The 14,342-nt window shown below is 36.3% G+C and overlaps 1 protein-coding gene across 1 annotated transcript in view; it reads left to right on the top strand.

Moving 5' to 3' along the window:
• The window catches only part of KCNH5 (potassium voltage-gated channel subfamily H member 5), a 320,302-nt gene that overhangs the window by 12,775 nt on the left and 293,185 nt on the right, over positions 1-14,342 (top strand). The window lies entirely within an intron of this gene.

Below are 14,342 nucleotides of genomic sequence, written 5' to 3' on the forward strand. Positions count from 1 at the left end.
ACAGGCCAGATAATTGGCTTGGACCGTCTGGTTGTTCTTGTGGATTAGAAATATGTAACTTCAAATTTTAACAGGAGGCTAGTTCAGATGAGAAACAAAGTAAATTTTTTTGTGTGTGTATGTATATATGTTTCCAAAGTAGGTTTTTTAAATTGAGGTATAGTCGATTTACAATATTATATCAGTTTTAGGTGTACAATATAGTGATTCAAAATTTTTATAGGTTATACTCCACTTACAGTTATTATAAAATATTGGCAATATTCCCTGTGCTATACAGTATATCCTTGTAGCTTATTTATTTTATACACAGTAGTTTGTAGCTCTTAATCTCCTACCCCTCTCCCCACTGGTAACCACTTAGTTTGTTCTGTCTATCCAAAGTAAAATTTTGAATAAAACCAAGATTCCCAAACCAAATCTAACTTTATAATGAATATTTGACAATCAGCATTGTTGAAATACCCTCTTCAGTACTTTTTAGAAAACATTAGTGATTGTTGCATGAGCTTCATTGTGTTGTTGCTTTTAAGCTCCAAATTTCCATTCTTGGCCACTGATTTTTGGAATGTGAATTCTTTAGCTCTTTGAATCAGAGAATTGCAGAGGGTGGGGTAATACTTGGAACTGTGAGCACCTGCACTCAAGTCCTTCCCTCATGGAGGCCCTGGGGTTCTGCGAGAGTGGCTGGAAATAGCCCTTAGCTCAATTTACCGGTTTCTGCCTATACTTCACCTCTGCTGGAGGAGGTCTGTGCCAGGGTTTTAGGGCTTTCAGAATAAGGGTGATGATTTCTGGGTGGTGTGCTTCTCCAGGGTTAGGATTAAATGAATATAATGTGAGGGAAAATCTGGTTGACTTTTCTCAGAATCAGCACTAGACCTTGGAAAAAGAATAAATTAGTGAATGTGTTTTATTCAGCGTGTTTGGTTTCTTTCTGTGAAGTCCTTTCTTTTCTCACCTCCATGTCTTTGTTCTTCCTCAGTACTCTAGAATTCTTTTGTGCCTTAGGACTTCTTAAAATATCTGAAAACTTCTCTGTGCTTGTGCTTTGAAATACTTCCCTCTAGGGTAATTTGCATAAAAAAGATGAGAGGAAGAGAGAGAGGTTTAACCCCCAAAAAGGTGTTCCACACTTGTTAATGTCCATGGAATTTCTGGATCAGAGAATGGGGTAGTTTTCATAAGAACAAATGAAACGAAAACCTAAATAACCATCTAGTTATGCCAGATACAGGTAGTGTTGGAACAGCTCAGAGGAAAAGATTATTTTCCTGGAATTGCTATAGAAAGGAAGAATACATGCTTTTATATTGTTTTCATTGACTGAATATAACCTTTCTTCTTCCAGAAACTTCTGCCAGCAGAATTATTGACTTCATGGTTTATATGTGATCTCCTTTAGGAATGGGATTAATATGTAGTGGTATTAAATTGTAGTTACTTTCCTTGATGTCTGAAGAAATAGCACTGTAAAGAGGAAGTGCTTCCTTTATATTAAACGAAAACAAAAGTTTAAACAGCAGTTCAGAAATATAGTGATGAAATAGAAAGTCTTAGACGGTGAGGCCTAATTCTGTCTTTCTCCCCCACTAGATGCCCTTTTCCTGTGTTTGCCAAGTCCTCTAACTTCCCTGGCCTGCTTTCCATACTTAAAAGGAAGAAAAGGATGCACAAGATGGGTGTAGTCATGAGCTTGGGGAAGCACCTGATGATCTCACTAAAATGCAGATTCTGATTCATCAGGTCTGGAGTGGGTCGTAGGTTCTGCTTTGTTAATAAATTCCCAGGTGATACTGGTTTACACTTTGAGTGGCAAGGTATGAGAACAAAGTTTCCCAAACCTGGCTGAAAATGAGACTTACCTCTGAGGCTGTATTTTTGTGTTCCAATCCTAGGGAGTCAAGTCAGTGTGTCTGCATTAGAATTTAGCAATCTGTAGATTCTACTGCAGCTGCCAGCATTTAGGCATTATTGCAGTAGATCAGGGCTTCTCCACCCTGGCTGCATATTAGACCACATGAGAAGATTTAAATAACTTACGTCTGGCTCTCACTCCAGATCAATTAAAACTAACTCTTTGGGGCCTAGAACGAGTAACTCCTGTGGCCCCCTCCAATTCTCCTCAACCTCCATCCCAATCGAATGAATAGTCAAAATTGAGAAACACTCGTAAGGATCCTAGTGGGCATTTTGAATTAGGGGCTTGCGATTTCGTTTTTGACCTTCTAACACTTGAGGAAAAAGTGCTTGTTTTATTTCATGTCCATCTCTGAGAGGATACTCGATGGTCTTGAAAGAATATAGTAAGATGTTTTAAAGCCTCAAGCCCTTGCAGAGATCCGTTTGAGAGTTTGTCCATGTGTAGGATTATTGCTTCTGAAATGTTTTACTGGACTACTGCCACCTGGTAGGGATAATTACCCAATTCTTAGAGCCCTCATACAGGAACATCTGTGTATTTAAAACATTTGGACATGACTGTTTAGAAACATCATCAAGGACTGAAACAGTCTGAATCCCAAGGAAGGTTTAATTTTTCAGAATTCATGGCTGTTGGTGTGCTAAGAGCTGTGAGGACAGATCAGAACTGGTTTCCCTAAGCTTGGCTGATGAATGTCAGTGTATTTGTGCTGCTATTACAAAATGCCATAAGTTGGGTGGCTTATAACCAACAGAAATTTATTTCTTACAGTTCTGGAGCCTGCAAGTTCAAGATCAGGGTGCCAGCATGGTCAGGTTCTTTTGAGAACCCTCTTCCTGATTGCAGACTGCTGGCTTCTCAACGTGCTCTCATCATTATTATAAGGGCCCTAATCCCAATCATGAGGGTCTCCATCCACACGATCTCATTGAATCCTAATCAAATCTCAAAGGTCCCACCTCCTAATACTATCACACGAGGGGTAGAGTTTCAACATATCAATTTTGGGAGGACACAGGCATTCAGTTCATAACAGTGAGGATGATGATGGTTACTAAGAATTCTGGGCAATTTCTTTAATGACTTTATGTGTCCAAAACTTCTGAGCTGGTCTAGCTTTCTAGATTTGCAACTATTTCCTTTGTAAAGAAGTTATCCTTCAGTAAGTGTATTGCTTTTCCCTGCCATGTTTTAAAGCCAAAGGGAATTAAAATTTTCTGGGAAGCAATTTTAATTACTCTGCTATCTTGTTCTTAATATTTGTTAATAATACCAGATGTCATATTCACCAAAGCAATAATTTTTATGACTATAGGGAAATGGAACAGTTGTGTGAATATTTCATATACACATATTGCGTTTCAACTAACAGACAAGTTTCCGAAAGAAGCTCCTGGACAATTTAATACTGAGCAACTTCCCTCTAATTTAGCTTTTAACATTAAAAAAATCTGTCTTCCCTTCTTCTTTCTATCCCCCTTCCTCCTAATACTTTATTTTGTAGTTTAGCTCTCAGTATAATTTTATAGGTTTTGGTTTGCAGGGTCAACATTTAAAAATTTATTTTTTCTAGGTTCTTTGTTTATACACACACACACAGAGCTCACACACAGAAAGCTCTCTCTGGGTATATAATACAGTTGTAAAAAAATCTTATATATATAATAAACAATAACAGTTCATAGTTTATAAAGAATTTTTACTCCAATGGGTAGTTTATAAAGATTTTGCCTACATTACTCCATTCTCCACCAACTACCCAGAGTGGTAGGTATCGTTATGAGGAAGCCAATAACCTAATTAAAACTCCCCAGGTTTTTCACAGTAGCTCCCTTGGTAGTATTGAGACAGGATCCAAATGCTGGCAGAAAATTTGGGGAAAGGATTTTAATGATAATTTGATTGTTATGACTGTTTACCAGTTGATGACTAGTTATATGAAAGACCTAGCACTGTGGTTGATTTTCTCAGTTATGGTTTTATAAAACATTCAGAAATGATAGAAGCAGTTCTTATGCTTGTCTTCCTAACCCCAGAGCACATATTGCTAATGCATAATTATTAAGACCTTGAGGTAAGGGCTAGTAAGCACAGAGTCCAGTTACTTTACTCTCTGTTGGTCTAAATTAATGGAATCAAACTTGAAGCATAAAGATAAATGGAGAGCATATTTCCTCGACTATTTTTTAAAACTTAAAAAAAACTTTGAGTTGCTAGGTTTGATTGAATATGTAAGCAAATACTCTAGAGTGTACCTAGCAATTATCTGAATTGTCCATATTATATGTTATTGGTTAAAATCAAGTATATATTTTAAAAAATAAGACTGAAGATAGGCAGCATCTCAACAACTCACTTATTTAAAATTTAATTTTTATTTTATACAGCAGGTTCTTATTAGTTATCTATTTTATACAAATTAGTGTATATATGTCCATCCCAATCTTCCAGTTCATTCCACCCCCACACCCCTACTTTCCCTCCTTGGTGTCCATATGTTTTCAACAACTCACTTTTGATTCCAACTTCTAAATTCTTTTTCCTAAACCACTCCGCCTTCATGCTAATATGAATTGAACTCCCCCTGCCGTGAATTGTTTTAGGACTTACCTTTCATTCCTAGTCTTCTACTTTTCTGTCTAAAGCAAAAAATGAGGCACAGTTTCCCCTAGAAGAGGTTTGAAGTTGCAAATGTCTCAGTCAAGAATTAGAATTTGGGCTTCCCTGGTGGCACAGTGGTTGAGAGTCCGCCTGCTGATGCAGGGGACACAGGTTCGTGCCCTGGTCCGGGAAGATCCCACATGCCGCGGAGCGGCTGGGCCCGTGAGCCATGGCCTCTGAGCCTGCGCGTCCGGAGCCTGTGCTCCGCAACGGGAGAGGCCACAACAGTGAGAGGCCCGCGTACTGCAAAAAAAAAAAAGTAAGAGAGAATTTAAGGAACCTGGGTGCTAGTTCCTGCTTCTGACCTCCTGGGGCACTTGGTGCTTGGTGAGTTTCCAACTCACTGTGGGATGGAGTTGCATGTAGACATCTGGCCCAACACCTGGCAGAGAGTAAGGGCTCTGCTCCCGGTTGCTTTTGTTATTAATTTTGTTATTACACAGAATTACTAGGATGTAAGTGAAATAATATATCAACAGCAAATGGACAGTGAGAGCAGGGCCCTGCTGAGCTGGAGTCTTAATTTTCCCATCGTAGAGCTATTGAAAATGGTGCGTTGGGGTGGGGTTACATTTTTGATAGAAGAATTAACTAGGAACAGTTAGAGCTTCTGATCTAAATCCTAAAATACGTCTAGAAAACAAGTCTGTTTATGAGAGAGGGAGGTCTGCAAGGCCTTTGGGGATAGTTTGAAGCAAGTTTTTAAAACCATGAGATACAGCCCTCCATAGGGTGTAGGTCCATTTAATGGGTCTTGACTGGTGCAGTAAAAAATTGAAATAGAACAGAAATAGAGTACATTTCATGTAGTAAGAGTGTTATCTGAGAAATTTTTTCAGTTGTGTGTACATGTGTGTAAACACACATTGAGTCACTCTGTAAAATTTGTTTCTTACTATGAGCTTCAATTAAAGAAAGTTTGAGAAACACTGATTTGGATAGTTTCTGGGGAAAGAAGGCCTCCTGCAGTAGACCCTTTAATGTTTGTGGTCCTTCTGTTTTAGAACTGTGGGATTCTCTTTCCTGGGATACTGACAGTTCCTTTAATCAATAAGTAATTACTGTATTGTGACTCTTGTATGCATAGTAGGCGTAAACTTTATAGTTCTGAGGACTGTATCATCTATTTGAGAAGACAAAAAATAGCATATATGAAAGCATACATGAGGTATTTAGAGAGGCACTTCATACCAAATTTCATGATATCAATTATATAAAGAGAGATCCCTGCAAGAATCTATGAATGAATGCATTTGTTTATTGATATAGTTAGACAATTAGCAAGCATATATTAGATGCCAGGCACTGTGTTAGGTATTGGAGGATCAAATAGAACTTACAGCTCAACAGGCAGATATGCATTAATCATTTCATGACACAAATAGGTGTCATGAGGCTGTCATAAAATTGCAACTTTGATAAGGACTTTGAGTGAGAGGTACGTCATGTCTAAAATTATTATGGATGACCTGGTGAGAAGGTCAGGGAAAGATTCACTAGAGTCATGACGATTGAGTTAAGATCTAAATAAATGTAGGTGTCAACCAAATGGGGAGGGAAAGCAATGATGTTCAGGCAGAGAGAATGTCAAGTTAAAAGGTCCTCCTATGGTGGGAGAGGACTTGAAACTTACAAGGAAAAACTTACAAGGAAAAAGTGGCTGGCTGTCATACTCAGGGCAAGGTGCAGAATGGTGAGAGTTGAGGTTTGACAGACTCTGAGGTCATTATAGGCCCTGCAAACTTGGGAGAGTTCTGAGAGCCCTGACAAGCTATTGACAGATGTTAAAGCAGGGAGGGGATACAATCCAGATTGAATTTTGAAAAGACCTGCCTGGCTTCAGTGTGGATAATCTATTGAAGGAGTCACTCAATGATTCCTTCATTGAGAGGGCCTGAGTAAACCGATTAGGTAGCTCTTGGCATGGTCTAGGGGAGAGATGATGGAAGCTTGGAGTTGGGAGAGATGATGGAAGCTTGGATTTGGGAGATGATGATGAGGATCTAGAGAAATGGAGAGATTTGAAAGGGTTCTAGGAGATAAAATTAATAAGATTTGGTAATAAGCTATAGGGGTAAACAGAAGGATGTTGAAAGATGGCTCCCAGATTGCTGCATGGATGGTGATCTCATTTTCTAAGATAGGAAACACTGGGAAAGCATCTGATTTGGGGAAATGACAGGTCATGGACATGTTCTACTGAGGTAAATTTAAGCTATCTATGAGGAGAGGTGAACCTGGATATAAAGATCTAGAGTTTATAGAAGAAGTCTGGTTTGGAGATAGAGTTACTGAATCTATGGTGATAGGTGAAAGCAGAAGAGGAATGGACATAGAGGAACTTTAATATACTGACTGGATAAAGAGTATTGAGTCTGCAAAGGAAATGGAGTGTCCAGAGAATCAGGGAAATGTTGTTCTATGTAAGCTGAGGATTGAGACATTTTTAAGGAGGGAGTGGATACCATTGCTTCTGAATTATTAAGTGGAAAGGGTAAAAAGTGTCCTTTGGATTTGGTGACATGGAGAGATTATTGGTTACCTAGGTTGTCTTGGAGCGGTGAGGACGTAAGCCAGATAGGAGTGAGTTGGGTGAATAGGGGCTGAGAAGATAGAGCCAATGAGAATAGACAACTTTTATGAAAAGTTTGTCCTGTGAAGGGTTGGACACAGACAGATATGATGGTAGCCAGAGGATGTGGATTCAGTGGTAACCACTGAATGTGTCATAGAGAAGGGAGAGTTGAACTGGTTCTTAAAAGTTTTGATAGGCAAAGGGATGAAGAAAAAGTTTTGATAGGCAAAGGGATGAAGAAAAAGTATTTCAAGTGGATAGTAGGCATCATGAGTGAGCATCTTTTGAGGATATAATGAGAGGATATAATGGGAAAGGATATAATGAGAAAACTGACCTAACTGCAATAGTATGGACTTCAGGAGAATAATGAGAAATATGTTTGCACAGGCAGAGAGGATGAGGCTGGATTTCAAAGGACTTTGTGAGTCTGGGAGAGGATTCAGTGATGTTAACAGTTGGGAGACTTGATCTGGATGAAGAGTGGTAGGATGGAGGCAGGGCTTGAGGGGGACAAATGAATGTTAGTCTGAAAATCAGGGAGACCATGTAGCAAGCTATATGCACTGCCACAGCTACCTAGTTATGAAGTGAGGAACCTATGGATTAGAGAGGTTAAACTGACTAGGAACTGGCCTGGGCTAAGAAGGGAAAGAAGTTAATTTTTGATGATCATATTACAAATATTTATAATTGATGCTATATATAAATGAAAATATATATTTATAGAAGAATATATATTTTATGAAGCATTTTTGCAGGAATAAGATCATTTTAAACTCTACTCTGATCACTGTATGTACCAAGGAAACGTAGTATTACCATTCTTATAGCTAGGGTTCAGCTCAAATGCCACTGGTTTCCTAAAACTTGTGATTCTCTAGTCCTTTGTCCTTCTTGTATTTTCTTTTAAGTTTGAGGTATACTTTATATGAAGTAAAACATACAGATCTTGTATACAGTTCAATTAGTTTTGGAAAATGTATATACCTCTGTAGTTTATATCTCTATAAAGATAGAAAACAATGACCTTCTCCAGAAAGTCATCAGTCCCTCTACCATCCCATCCCCCTCAGAAATCATTGTTCTGATCTCTATCGCCATAGATTGACCTTGCCTGTATTTAAACTTCATATGAATGAAATTATAGTTTCTGACTTCTTTAAATCATCAGTGTTTTTCAGATTAATTTGTGTGGCTGCAATCTATCAGTAGTTTGTTCCATTTTAGAGCTGAGTAGTATGTCTTGTATGAATATGCCACAATTTTTAATCCACTCTCTTGTCGATGGACATTTGCATTGTTTTCAGTTTTGGGCTACTGTGAATAAATCTGATGTGAACATTCTTCTACAAGTCTTTTTGTTAACATATCTTTTCATTTCACTTGAGTAAATGCCTAGAAGTGAAATTTCTGGGTCATAGTTGAATATTTAACTTCTCATGAAACTGTTTTCCAAAGTGATCATACCATTTTATATTCTCATTAGCATTTTATAAAGAATTTCAGTTGTTCCATATTTTCATCAACATTTTTGTATTATTAGCTTTTATAACCACTCTAGTGGTTAAGCAGTGATAGATCATCGTGCTTTTAGTTTGTATTTCCCTAATGCATGATGATGGTGAGTATCTTATTCTTGTGCTTATTGGCTGTTGTACATCTTCTTTTGTGAAATGTCTGTTCAAGTCATTTGCCCATTTTGTTAATCGGGTCATTTGCCCTTTGGTAGGATTTTTCGGGCCTGTTTTGGATAGGAGTTCTTTCTCAGGTATCTGCATTGTGAATATCTTCTCTCAGTCTGTGGATTCCCTTTTCATCTTCTTGACAGTGTCCTTGAATGAGCAGTTGATTTTAATTTTGATAATGTCTAATTTATTTATCAATACTTTCTTTTATGGTGATTACTATATGAGTCTTAGAAATTTTTGTCTTCCTCAAAGTTGCAAAGATTTCCTTCTATGTTTTATTTTTAGTTTCACTTTTGTGTTTCAGTCTATGCCCTGTTTTAAATTATTTTCGTGTGTGTGGTGTGAAGTAAGGGTCATGGTTCAATTTTTGCTTGTATGGATAGCCAGTTGTTTAAGCACAGTTCATTGAAGTTGTCTTTCTTAATGAAACTGCCTTGGCATCTTTGCAAAAAATCAGTTGGCCATTTATGTAAGGGTCTATTTCTGAAGTCTTTAAACTGTTTCATTGATCTATTTGTCCCAACTCCAATTTCATACTATATTAATTACTATCGTTGTATGTTTCTCCAACTTGGTTCTTCTTTTTCAGATTTTATTTTGGGTTATTTTAGGTAATTTGTATTTTCACAAACATTTTATAATTATTTTGTCAATTACTTCAAAAAAGGCTGTTGGTATTTTCATTGGGATTGTATTAAATCTATAGACTGATTTGTAGAGAACTGAAGTCTTAAAATATCCAGTCTTTCAATTCATTCACATGGCATAGCTCTCCATTTGTTGAGAAGCCATTTGTAAGCAGCATTTTTTAGTTTTCACTCTAGAGGTCCTACATGTATTTTGTTAAATTTCTTTCTAAGTATTTTATACTTCTTGATATCATTCTAAGTGAAATTGCTTTTCATTTTCCAATTGTTTAATGCTAGTTAATATAAACAAAATAGATTTTATATTGACTTTATGTCTTGTAACCTTGCTTAATTCACTCAATAATTTTAGATATCCTTTTGAATATTCCTTAGGATTTTCTACATAAACAATCATGTCATCTGCAAATAGAAAAAAAAATTACATTTACCTTTTAAACATTTATATCTTATATACGTTTTTGGTTTGTTTCTCTCTTTTTCTTTTTTTTCCTTTATTTTCTTAGATGGACCTCTGATGAAATGTTGAGTATAAGGGTTGAGAGTATATATCATTGACTTTTTCCTAATCCTAGGGGGAAAATATTTAGTATTCTAGCTTTAAAAATGATGTTAGTTATGGATTTTTTAGCAGGTATCCTCTATCAGTTTGAGGAAGTTTTCTTTTATTCTTAGTTTGCTCACATATTTTAACTATGAATCAGTGTGAATTTTGTCAAATGCTTTTTTCTGCATCTACTGAGATATAATCATATGGCTTTTTCTTTTATTCTGTTGATGGATTGCATTGATTGATTTCATAATGATAAATCAACCTTATGTTCATGAGATAAACCCTACTTGGCTATGATCTATTTTCCTTTTTTTTTCTTTTTTTTTTTTTTTTTTTGCGGTATGTGGGCCTCTCACTGTTGTGCCCTCTCCCGTTGCGGAGCACAGGCTCCGGACGCCCAGGCTCAGCGGCCATGGCTCACGGGCCTAGCCGCTCCATGGCATGTGGGATCTTCCCGGACCGGGACACGAACCTGTGTCCCCTGCATTGGCAGGCGGACTTTCAACCACCGTGCCACCAGGGAAGCCCTATTTTCTTTTTTATATATTGCCGGATTCTATTTGCCAATATTTTCTTCTGTATTTTTGCAACTACATTCATAAGATCTATTGGTCAGTAATTCTTTCTTTAACAGCCCTTGTCAGATTTTGGTATCATAATAATGCTAACCTCATAAAACAAGTTCAGAAATGTTTCCTCACCTATTTTCCGAGAGTTTGTGTAATATTTGTACTATGTCTTATTTAAATATTTGAAAGAATTCCCTGAGCCCATAGCCATCTGGGCCTTTAGTTTTCATTAAAAAATATTAAGCTATTTAAATTTTCCATTTCTTTTTGTGCCTGTTTTTTATAAGTTTTTTATTTTCAGAAATTTAATTCATTTCATCACAGTTTTATAATTCATTGGCAAAATATTGTTTGTTGTACCTTTATTACCATTTGCTATGTGTACTATATCCAGTGATGTCTACTCTTTCATTCTTGATGATGGTAACTTGTGTTTTTTTGAAGTTCACTCTTCTTTGAATGTTTTCTATTTCACTGATCTACATTCTGACCTTTATTACTTCCTTCTATTTAATTTGTATTTAATAGCTATTATTTTTCTAGTTTCTTCATAAAAGAGTTTAGATTATTGATTTTAAACTTTTCATTAAAAAATAAAACTTTAAAATGAGAAATTTCTCTCTAAGCACTGCTTTAAATGTATACAACAAACTTATTATCATCCAGTTTAAAATATCTTCTATATTTCTGTTGATTTCTTCTTTGACCCAGTGGTTTAGAAATGAATTGGGTAACATCCAAATACTGTAGATTTTTCTAGATAATTAAAAAAAATGATTTCTGATTTAATTACTTTGAAGTCAGAAAATATACTTTATGTAATTTCAATATTTTGAAATTTATTGACAATTTTTGTGGCTCAAAGTCAGTTACATCTTGGTGGAATTTCCACACGCACTGGAAAAGAATGTGTATTCTGTAGTGTAGTGTGGGGTGTCCTGTAAATGTCAGTTAGTTTGAGTTAGTTGATAGTGTTGGTGTTGTTCAAATATTCTATATCCTCAATCAGTTCTTCATCTGGTTGTTCTGCTAGTTAAGGCAGAAGGTTAGTATCTCCCTTTATTATTGTGAAATTGTCTATCCTAGTTATGTCATTTTTTTTCTTCATGCATTTTGAAGCTCTTTCATTACTTTCATATGCATTTGGGAGTGCTGTATCTTCTTAATGAATTGACTCCTTTATTATTATTAAATGCCCCTCCTTATTTCTATTACCCCTTGTCTTCAGCTACTTTATTTTGTATTATGGGCAGACTTACTTTCTTTTTTTTTTTTTTTTTTTTGTGGTACGTGGGCCTCTCACCGTTGTGGCCTCTCCCGTTGCGGAGCACAGGCTCTGGACGCGCAGGCTCAGTGGCCGTGGCTCACGGGCCCAGCCGCTCCGCAGCATGTGGGATCTTCCCGGACTGGGGCACGAACCCGTGTCCCCTGCATCGGCAGGTGGGCTGTCAACCACTGCGCCACCAGGGAAGCCTCCCAGACTTACTTTCTTATGCTTAGTGTTTGAGTAGTGTATTTTCCCCCACACTTTCAATTTTCAAATTAAAAAAAATTTTAAGTCTTTATTGAACTTGTTACAATATTGCTTCTGTTTTATGTTTTGTTTTATTTGGCCCCAAGGCATGTGGGATTTTAGCTCCCTGACCAGGGATTGAACCCACACCCCCTGTATTGGAAGGTGAAGTCTTATCCACTGGACCACCAGGGAAGTCTGTATCTATCTTTTTATACTTTAAATGGCTCTCTTAAAATACTAGACTATCAGTTTCTATTCTGTTTTTAAAAATCCAGTCTGAAAATTTCTGTCTTATAATTAGTGTGTTTATTCTATTTACATTTAATGTAATGCTTGATATAGTTGGATTTAGGGCTACCGTCCTGGGGTTTATTTTCTATTTGTCCTATCTGTTGTTTGTTTTTCCCTTCTTGACTTTTTTTGTGGAGGTTATTGTTATTATTATTGTTACTATTATTATTTTTTCAGCTAAAATACCTATTACATTTGTTTTATTGTGATTCTGCTGGCAATGGTTTCTCCCAGTTTTTGTTTCTGAGCATGTCTTTATTTGACCTTCAATTTTGAAGGATATCTTTGCTCTCTATAAAAATCTAGGTTGATAAACATTTTTCTCTCAGTATTTTAAAGATGTCATTCCATTGATTTCTGGCCTCCTTTGTTTTTCATTCTTTGTATGCTGTATTTATTACACCTCCCCCAAATATAACACATATAAATAATGTATCTTTTTTTTGATGTTTAAAATTTTTTTTCCCTTATTTTTCATTAGCAATTTTACTGTCATCTTCTTACTGTTGCTTTCTTTGGTTTATCTTGCTTGAGGTTTACTGAGCTAAGATCTCTGTGTTGCTATTTTTCATGCTATTTGAAAAATTTTAGTCATCCTTTATCTAAGTAACATTTGTGTCCTGTTCTGGTTTTTTTCCCCAGACTCAGCTACATATATTTTAGACTGCTTGTTATTGTTCCAGGACATCTTTTCCGTTATTTTCTCTTTTTGCTTCAGTTTGCAGTAATTTGCATTGATATGTTTTTAAACTGTCCTTTCTTTTTTAGTGTCCAATATATTGTTAAATCTATTCAGTTTTTTATTTCAGAGATTGTATTGTTTATTTCTGTGTTCCCATCTCAACCTCTCTATTGCCCATTTTTTCTCTTGATTATTGTTACAGTTTCCTGTTTCTTTGCATGCCTAATAATTTTTAATTGTATACGGACATTGTATTGATACAATGTAGAGATTTTGGACTTCATTATTTTCCTCTGAAGAGGATTTCATTTTATTTTAGCAGGTGGTTAAATTACCGGTGTGTCACCTTAATTATGACTTTAGCTTTTTTTTTTTTTTTTTTTTTAGTATGAGTCTATTTTCTACATTTTTGATCTTAGACTCAGGTCATAACCATTTATCCTGAGACTTGATTTTTATTCCTGAAGTAAGGCCTTCTGTGGAATTAATGGAAAGCTCAAGGTATTTACCAAGCTTCTCTAACTTGATAGGACTCGAACTCCAAAATTTGTCCTATAGCTTTGGGAAGCTGATGAAGTTTCTGCCTACCTCTTTAGCCTTCTAGTCATTGCAAGACAAGATGGGTTCCTTGTAGTCTCATCCTGTGCATGCAATTTAGGTCACAGAGGAGGATTTGAGGTAGATTTATATACAGGTTTATGGCTCCATATGTTAAAGGAACTCCACCTTAACTTCAAGCTGCTTTGGCGGTCCCAAATTATGATCTTTGACTTTTTAGCCCCATAAGACTTTTCTGTTTGAGCTCTGTCATCCACAAACTTTACAAACTGAGACGTGCTCTCAGGGGAATGGACAGTTAAATGAATATCTCACCTAATGTGTCTTCCTTTTTTCAAGGGTTTGTCTTTTCCGGTTTCTATCCACTTTTGATTGTCTTTTAGTGCCTTGAAACAGATTTTTTTCCATATGTTGGCCCATGCTTCTTGATTTGGCATCTGTTCTGGTAAATTGTACTTGGTTACATATTTGTTTTTCTTCATATGTAAGTTGTTTGAGAGTAAAGGGCATGGTTTATTGATCTTTATTTTATCCCATTGTCTGATCCAGAGTAGTGCCTTTTACTTAGCAGCTACTTAGTCAGTGAATTGCATTGTTATTTATATGAAGAGCAACTGTAAGTCAGAATTTAAACTTCAAGTCATCTACTCATAAGTTAATTTCTCTTCAGTACAC

This window comes from Tursiops truncatus, chromosome 2 (genome assembly GCF_011762595.2).
Source record: "Tursiops truncatus isolate mTurTru1 chromosome 2, mTurTru1.mat.Y, whole genome shotgun sequence".
Lineage (NCBI taxonomy): Eukaryota > Metazoa > Chordata > Mammalia > Artiodactyla > Delphinidae > Tursiops > Tursiops truncatus.